Source organism: Anomaloglossus baeobatrachus, chromosome 1 (assembly GCF_048569485.1).
Source record: "Anomaloglossus baeobatrachus isolate aAnoBae1 chromosome 1, aAnoBae1.hap1, whole genome shotgun sequence".
In the NCBI taxonomy this organism is placed as follows: Eukaryota; Metazoa; Chordata; class Amphibia; order Anura; family Aromobatidae; genus Anomaloglossus; species Anomaloglossus baeobatrachus.
In genome coordinates, this window is record NC_134353.1 from 241527881 (window position 1) to 241540014 (window position 12134).

Sequence of the window (12134 nt, forward strand, 5' to 3'; positions counted from 1 at the left end):
CACACAGCTTTCCATGCTTTCCCTGCCCATCGGCCGTCCTGTCCTCTTTGATTGATTGCAGTGAGACGCGCCCCCAGCCTGTGACATTGTCTGCCTAAAATCATTGCTCATCGCAGCTCATTCATTGTCTGCACTCACAGCCAGCGGTCTTGATCTATGGCCGCTCACTGTGAGATGTAGCAGAGCTGGAAGCGGTGTGGGATCTTGTATGGATTACGCCGGAACTGGAGGGGTGTTGTTTGTGGTTAATAAAGTGGTGAAAGAGGGTGTGTTTTTGTATTTTATTCCAAATAAAGGATTTTTTTTCTGTGTTTTTACTTACTTTCATTTACAGGTCTCACGAGTCTCGCATCGCATCACCCGACACAGCCGCACACTCTCCTAACAGGAGAGGGTCGGCCGATGTGTTTCTATGTACTTGCAAATCATGTTTGGAGAGTGGCAGGCTGTGTCGGGTGATGTCATGCCAGACTCGCACGAGTCTCACATCGCATCACACAGCACAGCTGCACGCTCTCCTGACAGGAGCTAGTCGCCCACATGTGTTTCTATGTACCTGCATGCTCATGTTCGGAGAGCGGCAGGCCATGCTAGACTCGCACGAGTCTCACGTCGAATCACCCAGCACAGACGCACACTCTTTTGACAGGAGTGGGTCGTCAGCATGTGTTTCTATGTACCTGTACGCTCTTGTAAGGAGAGTGTGCGGCTGCTCGGTGATGTGATGCAAGTCCCTCGCACGTGTGACTAGGCTTATTTTGAACACAGCAAAGATAAAGCCTAACAACTGCGGGCTTTATCTGTGCTGGCATCAGAATACGTGGGGCCCTGTGCCAATCATTTTATTTATTCATTTATTTTTATACCACCATACTGACCCGCAGACACTTGCACTGCTTTCCCTGCCCACTGGCCGTCCTGGCGCCTGTGATTGACTGCAGTCAGCTGACATGCTGCCACTCAGGGTGGGGGAGTGTCTAACTGCAACCAATTACACGCGCCAGTGGGCGGGCAAAGCAGTGAATATTCAATTGTCAGCTCTGGAAAGGAAAGCGTGACCCGGAAGGCATAGACTTATATGGGTGCTGGATTCATAAGCGGATTCATTTTTTTTTTTTTTTTTATTTAAATTTAGCAGGGACTTGCTGGTCCCGTTTTTTTTTTTGCGAGTTCAACCAGCTCTACTGATAACTGATTTGTGTTAATGGAAAATTAATATTTATCCCTTCCCCGCCCTCCCCTCTGCACCGGCATCAGTAATTGGAATGTATGTTAATGGTAAATGGATATTCACCCCTTCCCCACCCACCCTTCTGTGTTGGCATCAGTGATTCAAACCTATGTTAATGGTAAATGTATATTCACCCATTCCCCCTTCCACCCCTCTGCACTGGTGTCAGTGATGTATTTTCCATTAATGTACAATACAATCATTGATGCCGGCGTTTCTCTATTTAATAAGGGTTGGCACTATACAAAACAATAAAGGTTTTTATGTAATAAGGGACAGTTTTGTACAGAAGTGGAGATGCTATATAAAAAAGGATAGCACGCTACATAATGAGAACATGCTATGTAATAAGGAAAACTGGTATACAAAAGAAGAGGTTCTGTTACAAACCAGTATTAATCCCATCATCTGTCTAATAGTAAAGCTAAACTGAAACTGAAAGATAATCTTTTCACAATATTCTTCAAGTGGAAATAGGCTGTTGGTCATCCTATGAACGAGCAAAACTCATTCATCGGGTGATCATTATAATTACGTGTACTCACCCTCCGATTGCTTATAATTATTTGTGCTCTCCCCCAGTTAATTATAATTACATTATATGGAGATAAGGTATGCACACCAGTGACTATGCAAGGGGAATACATGTAATAGCAGAAACTGCTGTGTGAATACTGACATGAAAAATTCAATAGCTATATCTAAGAATGAAATGTGAAAAATGGAACCTGCATTACTGCCATGAACATATGAATAAAGAGAAATTTAGCTACTGAATTGATCAATGCAATAGAGCCCCAACACTATGCCAAAGTATAAGCATACCGTATCTCCATATAGTGATGTTTTTTTAGGTTTTTGCACCCAGTTCAGACATAGAATAGAGTTCCAAAACGATTATTTTGTTAGGTTCGTAACATACAATTTAAAACCTATTATAATTCACAGTTGTAATGAAACAAAATAGGAGAAACTTTAAGGTGGGGGAGTAAGAGCTTTGAAATGTCAGTGTAAGCCAAAATGATTACAATAAGTACAGCTACATTTTTTTAAAAAGATGCTAAAATTTTAAATAGATTTAATTTATGACATGTTCTCGAAATCAAAATCATGATAAAATGTCTTGTAAAGATGCAGAGCGCCGAAGCGGCATTTTTTTAATGTGTAAATTCTCAGAGGTAGACAAGTAACTCCGCAGAGATATGGTGATTACTGCTGTTATGCTAGAGCACTGTAGGCAATTCCGAGTCTGTCTCATGAGAACAGATATACTCCTAATATTCTGTATGTGCTGGGTGAAACTGCTGTAATAGTGGTTAGAACGTCACCTTCAGGAATAACACAAGGGTCCTTTATTATCTCTGTCCAAAACTGTTCTTATATCGTAAAATATAAATATACCTCTAACTTCTGTGACAAAGATGACACATAAAGCCATATTGTGTAACCAAACATGTTGGAGAAATTTGATTTTCACAATGGCTCTTCGACCTGTAGAACCAGGAGTGTGCACACCTCCGCTCTGTTCAAACTGTGGTCCTTTTACTCTCTTATCCACAATTACTTTACTTTCTTCTGATTCTCTGTCATCCTCCTTATCTCAGCTTACAGCCTAGCTCTTCATGTTTGCCTCATCTTATAGCCTAGCTCTCTGTGTTTGCCTCATCTTACAGCCTAGCTCTTCATGTTTGCCTCATCTTATAGCCTAGCTCTTCATGTTTGCCTCATCTTACAGCCTAGCTCTCTGTGTTTGCCTCATCTTACAGCCTAGCTCTCTGTGTTTACCTCATCTTACAGCCTAGCTCTCTGTGTTTACCTCATCTTACAGCCTAGCTCTCTGTGTTTGCCTCATCTTATAGCCTAGCTCTTCATGTTTGCCTCATCTTATAGCCTAGCTCTCTGTGTTTGCCTCATCTTACAGCCTAGCTCTCTGTGTTTACCTCATCTTACAGCCTAGCTCTTCGTGTTTACCTCATCTTACAGCCTAGCTCTTCGTGTTTACCTCATCTTACAGCCTAGCTCTTCGTGTTTATCTCAGACCTGTACCTTTAAGGCCCCTTTTTTATTTGATACATTTATCAGACAGCTTACGAGGATAGGAGGATTACTTCCATTATTGAATTTTTGAAACTGATAATAACATTTGTTAAATATGTTATATTATGACAAACAATCTGTGCCATACAAAATAGTGGTGTATAATATGGAGAATTAATTGGTTACCAGGAACTATGTCCACTATGAGGAATCTGTTAAAAAAAATAATAAACATCAAGAGTGGATACGAATGATTGTCACAATCATGGCAAAAAAATAATTTTATAATGAGAACATATTCTTGCAGCTCCGCTGTTGGCAGTAGAGAATGAACCATTATTGGCTTCCTGCTTGACGCTATCTCTATGTCTCAGTTTCGTGTGATGACATCATTTTGCTCATACCCACTGGCCACAACCCTGGTACACACTGCAAACATGTTTTCTCCAGCGGTACTCTAGCTGTCGAGAGTCAGTGGAGAAAATCACTTTTAGCAGAACAGTTCATCCACTATAAGTCTGTGCGCAAAACATATCTCATTTGGCCAGATAGAAAGCAAAGCCTATCATCACCCATATCACACTATTATCCAACAATCTAAAATATTCAACCATATCCATCAGGACATTTTCACCCAATCCCCTCACAGATTAGATCCCCTTCACTCCCACAGCTCAAGTTCTCTTTCCACCTCTGAACCGGTCATAGAAGTTACCAGGCTTCTCTCTTCTTCTCGCCCTATCACCTGCACCAGTGACCCTATTCCCTCACATTTCCTTTAGTCCCTCTCCTTAGCTTCACTCCTCCCCCATGTAAAAAATGTAACCCCTTTCTTCGGGAATCCTTCTCATTAAAACATGCTGTCATAACCCCTTTACCAAGAAGAAACAAAACAATCCTCAATCAGAATTGCACTGGTATTTACAGACCTGTCTCTAATCTCCCTTTCATTTCTAAACTCCTCGAACTATCCTTCAGAAAACTCTTCTTAACCCTTTACAGTCCAATTTCCGTTCTTTATACTACTGAAATTGACCTTACTAAAGTCTCTAATGATCGAACTACTAAATCTAATAGTCACTTCTTCTGGATGTCTGTACTGCATTTGACACCGTGGATCACCAGTTCTTTCTCACTATGCTATCCCGGCCTCAAACTGCTCTTTATTCTCCTACCTCTCTGACCGCTCCTTCACTGTATCCTTTGCTGGTTCCTCTTCCCTTTACTGTTGGACTTCCTCCACGTGCAGTTCTAGGCCCCCTCCCCTTTTATTTATAAACTACCCCAATTGGGTAGTTTCATCATCAGATGATCATCATCAATCATCAGATTTGGTTTCCAATACCATATATATGCTGATGACACCTAATTATATACCTCTTTTCCCAACATCATCCCCACTTTAATACAAAACACCAGGGATTGTCTGTACGCTGTCTCTAACATCTTGTCCCTCCTCTATCTGAAACAGAATCTCTCCAAAATTGAACTTCTTGTGTTTCCACTCTATACTAACCTACACATCTTGCAATTTCCTTTAATAGTTGAACCATAATTCTAAAGCAACACCTTTTCTTTATATCCAATCACTCACTCACATCAACTGCATCTTAAAAACATTTCCAGAATCCAACCTTTTCTCACTTTTGAAACTGCAAAAACTCTGTTATTGTTATTCATTCTTGTCTGGACTACTACAACTCTCTACTGATCAGTCATCCTTTTAGAGGGGTGAAGCTAGTGGTTCAGCTGGGGGGAGGTGAAACATTTCAGTGAGTCATTAACCAGATAACTGATTACAACAATGTGGCACAGCCCAATTGTAGTTATAGGGAAACCTCAGCAGCTGACCAGGCTTTTAGTGAAAATAATTCTGTTCACAAAGACCAATACTATCCCGTCCACTATCTCACAGAACATAACTCCCTCTAAAACTCCACCGTACCCAAAAGCATTGCAAAGATTGGTTGGTCACTGGCTCATGCAGCCTTTATCTATTAGCCATTTCATTGAGAAGGCTGGACAGTCCTTGTAAAATGACATTTATGTGTAGTCACCGTAAAATGTCTTCCTTGGAGCCTTTCATTGGGGGACACAGACAGTGGTATTATGATGTCTCCAGGGGAGGCGTGACACTAGATTTGAAAAAGTGTTAGCTCCTCCTCCCACAGCATATACCCTAGCTAGGCAGGAAACTAGCTCAGTTTGGTGTAAAAGCAATAGGAGAAGGACAACCAAAACCACAAGGGTGGGAGCTGTGTCCCCCAATGAAAGGCTCCAAGGAAGAGATTTTACAGTGAGTACACAAAAATGTCATTTCCTTTCTCGCCTTTTCATTGGGGACACAGACAGGGAGACGTCCCAAAGCAGTCCCTGGTTGGGAACTGAACTGATAACAGTGTATAACATCAGACTTAGGGGTACTTTGTACACTACGACATCGCAGGTGCGATGTCGGTGGGGTCAAATTGAAAGTGACGCACATCCGGCATCGCAGGCGACATCGTAGTGTGTAAAGCCTAGATGATACGATTACGACGCTTTTGCGCTCGTTAATCGTATCATCGGCGTAGCGTCGGCGTAATCCATAATTACGCTGACGCGATAGTCCGATGTTGTTCCTCGCTCCAGCAGCAGCACACATCGCTGTGTGTGAAGCCGCAGGAGCGAGGAACATCTCCTACCGGCGTCACCGCGGCTCCCGTAGGATATGCGGAAGGGAGAAGTTGGGCGGGATGTTTACATCCCGCTCATCTCCGCCCCTCCGCTCCTATTGGCTGCCTGCCGTGTGACGTCGCAGTGACGCCGTACGACCCGCCCCCTTAATAAGGAGGCGGGTCGCCGGCCAGAGCGACGTCCCAGGACAGGCGAGTCCATGTGAAGCTGCCGTAGCGATAATGTTCGCTACGGCAGCTATCACAAGGATATCGCAGCTGCGACGGGGGCGTGGACTATCGCGCTCGGCATCGCAGCATCGGCTTGCGATGTCGCAGCGTGCAAAGTACCCCTAAGAGCTGACTAACAACTGCAACTGCAGTGAACACATATCAAAACACTGTAAAAAAAAAACGAGCAGTGGCCACTTATAAATGGGCCACTGCCGCCTGAAGGACTTGTCTTCCAAGAGCAGCATCCACGGAGGCATGCGTATGCACTCTGTAGAATTTTGTAAACGTGTGCACACTGGACCAGGTAGCGGCCTTGCAAAGTTGGGCCGCCGAAGCCTGATAGCCCAGGAAGCACCCACTGCTCGCGTAGAGTGGGCCCGCACAGATTGAGGGGGAACAAAACCTTGTGCTTTGCATGCCTCACAGATGGCAGTCCTGATCTATCAAGAAATCGTGGATTTAGAAGCCTGGTTGCCCTTTTTGTGTCCTTCTGAGAGGACGAAGAGGGCATCGGATTTGCGCAATGGCGCCGTTCTGGAGATCTAGATCCGCAGAGCCCTGACGAGATCTAGAGTGTGAAGGGCTTTTTCAAAGGAGTGGATCGGGACTGGGCAGAATGACGGCAACACAATGTCCTCGTTTAAGTGGAAAGAAGATACGACCTTCGGAAGAAAGGTGGGGGAAGGCCGAAGGACCACCTTATTATGATGGAATCAGGTAAGGTGAGCGACAGGAAAGGGCTGCCAGTTCGGATACTCGCCTGATAGAGGTAATAGCGACTAAAAAGGCAACTTTCCAAGACAGTCGTTGAAGAGAGATTTCTCTCAGAGGTTTGAAAGGAGGAAGCTGAAGAGCTCCGAGAACCAGATTCAGATCCCAGGGATCTAAGGGGTGGCGATAAGGAGGGACCAAATGCGCTACCCCTTGAAGAAAGGTACGGACCTGAGGGCGAGAAGCCAGCTGCTTCTGGAAAAATATTGACAAGGCAGAAACTTGTCCTTTAAGGGTACTGAGAGCTAGTCCCGAGTCCAGACTGTCTTGCAGAAAGGCAAGAACATTAGGAATTGAAAAGGTAAGGGGCGACCGATTTTGACGGTCACACCAGGAAAGATAGGTCTTCCAGGTCCTGTGATAAATACTGGCGGAGGAGGGCTTCCGAGCATTAAGCATAGTATGAACTACCCTAGGAGAAAGACCCGACTTGGCTAGAATCAACGATTCAAGCGCCACGCCGTCAAATGCAGCTGTGCTGTATTCTGCTGGAATATTGGACCTTGCGACAGAAGATCCGGGCGGTCGGGGAGACGCCAGGGAGTGTCGCCGAGAAGTTGGAGAAGCTCTGGGTACCAGGCTCTCCTGGGCCAGTCCGGGGCTACAAGGATCACCGGGATTCCCTCCGCTTTGATTTTCTTGATTACTCTCGGAATAAAATCCCTGTCACACACAGAGATAAATCTGCGGCAGATCTGTGGTTGCAGTGAAATTGTGGACAATCAGTGCCAGGTTTGTGGCTGTGTACAAATGGAACAATATGGCCATTATTTCACTGCAACCACAGATCTGCCAAAGATTTATCTCTGTGTGTGACGGGGCCTTGAGAGGAAACTGAGGGAAAATGTAGGGCAGTCAAAACTGCGACCACGGAAAGACTAGAGCGTCGGAGCCGAGCGCTAGCGGGTCTCTCGACCGGGATATGAAGGGATGTATTTTGGCGTTCAACTGAGACGCCATGAGGTCCACATCTGAGAGTCCCCAACGAAGAGTGATCTGATGGAACACTTCGTCGTGGAGGGACCATTCCCCTGCCGCTAGACCTTGCCTGCTGAGAAAGTCTGTGGCCCAGTTGTCTACCCCCGGAATAAGGACAGCTGAAATAAATGGGAATGTGCATCTCTGCCCAAAGAAGAATCCTGGATACTTCTTTCATCCCCTGCCCTGCTGCGAGTTCCTCCCTGACGGTTGATGTAAGCCACAGCTGTGGCATTGTCTGACTGGATCCGAACAGGGAGGCCCAATTGCAAGGGCTGAAAGTTCTGAAGGGCCAAAAATATGGCTCTGATCTCTAGAACGTTTATGTGAAGGGAGTGCTCGGAGGGAGACCAGCGTCGGTGAACAGTGTGGCGGAGAAACACCGCCCCCCTTCCTATCAGGCTGGCATCTGTCGTGACTACTTGCCAATGGACAGGGCGGAAGGACTTCCCTTGAGATAGGGATGAGGCTTGAGTCCACCAGACGAGGGAGCTGAGCGCAGTCCGAGATAGGTGGACTGACCGGTCTAGAGAAGCTGGATTCTTGTCCCAGGAGGATAGAAGATCCAGTTGTAGAGGGCGCAGATGGAATTGGGCAAAAGACACGGCTTCCATGACTGGTACCATCTTGCCGAACACTCTCATCCCATTCCGAAGGGATGTGTAATGGCGGGAGTGGAGGGATTGGGCGGCACGGATCAGGGAAGACCTCTTGTCTTCTGGAAGAAAAACCCGGGACTGAGCTGTGTCTATCAGCATACCTAAAAAGGTGATGCGCTGATGAGGAATGAGGGATGACTTGTTGAAGTTGATAAGCCACCCTAGCCTTGACAGCGTGTCTAGGCAAATTTGCACGCTTTCTGAGCAAACTTGGAGAGCTCCCCTTGACAAGTAGGTCGCCCAAACAGGGAACGACCAGGACGCCTCTGGTGTGTAAAATGGACATGACGGCCGCCATGACCTTTGTGAAGACTCGAGGCACAGTGGCCAGTCCAAAGGGGAGGGCCCTGAATTGGAAATGATAGTGTCCTACGGCAAAACAAAGGAACCGTTGATGAGATACACATATGGAATGTGTAAATAAGCATCTTGAATGTCTATGGAAGCTAGGAATTCTCCCGGTTCCATGGCGGCTAGTACTGCTCTCAATGATTCCATTCGGAAGGTCCGAATTCGTACGGATCTGTTCAGCCTTTTGGAGGTCCAAGATAGGGCGGACAGAGCCATCTTTTTTGGGAACGACAAAAAGGTTTGAATAGAAACCTTTGCAGCACTGGTCCAGGGGCACTGGAATGATAACGTTTGCTTTCTGTAAGAAGGCTATGGCCTGAAATAAGGCCTGGCTTTGTGTTTTGGACTTTGGAAGACGAGAACACAGAAAGCTGTTGGCCGGCAGGGAGTGGAAATCGATCTTGTAACCTGAGGTGACGATTTCTCGAACCCAAGCATCGTGAGTGTGGTCTAGCCAGATATCCCGAAAAAGCAGAAGCCACCCTCCAACAGGAGTCGGATCTGAGGGATACCTGGCGTCATGCTGAGGGGGCCTGTACAGGGCGAGGTCCCTTAGGTTTAGATTGCTTGGAGTGGGAACGCCAGGAAGAGCTCCTTGAGGGACCGGATCCTCGATCTGAGCGTTGGGACGATCCTTGTGCTGATGGTTTTTGGGGAGCGGGCCGAAAGGACTGCCTGCGCCAAGAGGATTTTTTAAAATTCCTGGATACAGGCCACTTTTGTGGTAGAATGGTACTTTTACCACTCGTCGAATCAGATATGAGTTTGTCCAGGGATTCTCCAAACAGACGAAGGCCATGGAAGGGGAGTGTGGACAGGGATTTCTTGGAGGCACTGTCCGCATTCCATATCTTTAGCCGCAGGACTCTGCGGGCAAAGACAGCATTGGCTGCCGTTAGGGCTGACAAACTAGCTGCATCTAGGGAGCCGTGAAGAAAATAATTAGAGGCTAGAGAGAACAAATCAAGGATCTAAAAAACCTCTGGAAGAACATTACAAGAGCGAAGCATCCTGCGCAGGTTCCTACTCCACACACCCATTGCCTTGACATGGGTCGCGAGAGCTAACAGGGGGCGAAGAGAGGAGCCCGAAGCCTGGAAAATAGATTTGACCGCAGCATCAACTGCACGGTCGGACGAGTCCTTGAGAGACGCGTTGTCTGAAAGAGACATAACCGTGTGTTTAGCCAGCCTGGATACTGGCGGGGAATGGGAATCGTAACTACTTAAAGTCACGGAGCCTGGGTCAGACTGATCATTGTCCGAGTCGGATGAGGCGTAGCGGTCGCAATGGCACCTTTTGGAAACAGCCTTTTTACGTTCTGGGGAAGAGAGACCAGACGAAGCAGGCGGGCTCCTTTGAGGGAGCTGAGCCGGAGGAGGCTGTGGGAGCCTGTGGAATGCTGGGATATCTGAGCGGCAAGGTCATCTAACCTTTTGGACATTAGAAGAGCCCATGCAGAAATAACGTCATCAGACGGGGGTGCTGCCTGGCTGGTGGCCGGAGCAGAATCCAAAGACTGCATGGCCTCCTGGTCCGGCAACGGGGTCTGTTGTGACACGGTAGTAAGGGCATCACAGCCCCGGCACAGTGGATAGCTTCAGCCATTAGAAAACGAGCGTCCACAGGTGGTACAAGCATAGTACAGGTCCGTAGAGGACGCCTGGGAAGCTTTATCACCAGACTGCACGGCCTCCTGGTCCGGCAACGGGGTCTGTTGTGACACGGTAGTAAGGGCATCGCAGCCCCGGCATAGTGGATAGCTTCAGCCATTAGAAAACGAGCGTCCACAGGTGGTACAAGCATAGTACAGGTCCGTAGAGGACGCCTGGGAAGCTTTATCACCCTTGCGGTTACGCATGTCAGCAACAGTCCTACAGTCCTATAGTAGGGTTATTTCGCTGTTACTATGAGTGAGTATTATAAAGTGACTGCTATGCAGAGCCCGTATATACCGATAGCAAAATGACATATACTGTCAAACAGTCGGCATATACCTGCAGGCAGAGTCAGTATATACTGCTAACAGCTGATATACACCGCTAGCCAGCAGGCACACACCGCTAGAAAGACAGCGATATACCGCTGAGCAGAGCGGTATATAGCGCTGTAGAAGTGCAGAGCCAAGGAGGCGATCTCACCCGTGTCTGCTCCCCACGTGGAAGATGGCGCCCAGCGTTCCTGGCAGCATGGAGGGGAGAGACGGCCCCCGGAGGCTGATTTGCTGACTGAGGGAGCGGCGTTGCTAGAATGCAGGCCGACGCCGGGGGCTAAATTAATGAGGCTCCCCGGGATCACGGCCTGCATCGCCCCACCAGCGCCTTATTAGGCGGCGGTTTGGATGCAGGGGACAGAAAACTCGTCATCTCCCTACCTGCTCCTGGCTCTGTCTGAAGACGCGTCGGTCCGGGAATGCGGGGATCTCAGGGACGCATCTTCGGCTCAAGGCTGAAGCAGGTCCTCGGCTCTGCTTAGCCCTTTGGAGCTACCTTGGTGTGAGGTGCTTCCAGGGAGCCTGGAGGGGTACGCAGACCCGACCACTTGGGCGCGAGGGAAGACTGACAGCGTGTGCACGCTAGGTTTCCTCTGCCTGTAAGCGGGGGGGAACGAGGGTGGCAGGCACCCTGGTATTGCCCCATAATCAAAAATAGGAAAAAGCAAAATAAAAAATAAAAATAAGCTGGCCTGGGGCTCTTGCCAGACATGTCAGCCTTCCTGCTGACACTAGAAAAAAAAAAACTGAGCTAGTTTCCTGCCCAGCTAGGGTATATGCTGTGGGAGGAGGAGCTAACACTTTTTCAAATCTAGTGTCACGCCTCCCCTGGAGACATCATAATACCACTGTCTATGTCCCCCAATGAAAAGGCGAGAAAGGAATAAGCACTTGAACCTTGTCACCCCCACCTCACCCCTTTGTAGATTATCAGCTCTTACGAGCAGGCTTGTCTTTATTTTTGCTTTAATTATTGTATCTTCTATAAAATGTACTTATGTTTATTTGTAAATGAACCTCTGAATTGTAAAGCGCTGTGGAATATGTTAGCGCTAAAGAAATAGAGTATTATTATTATTATTATTATTATTATTATTAACACTGACATTACCACCATATAGTGACCATATAGTAGTAGATAGAGATGAGCGAATCTGTTCGATAAAGACTCACCAAACTCAGGTTTGGTACGAGCCTGAGCTTATTAGTTCGGGCTCGGCAAACAC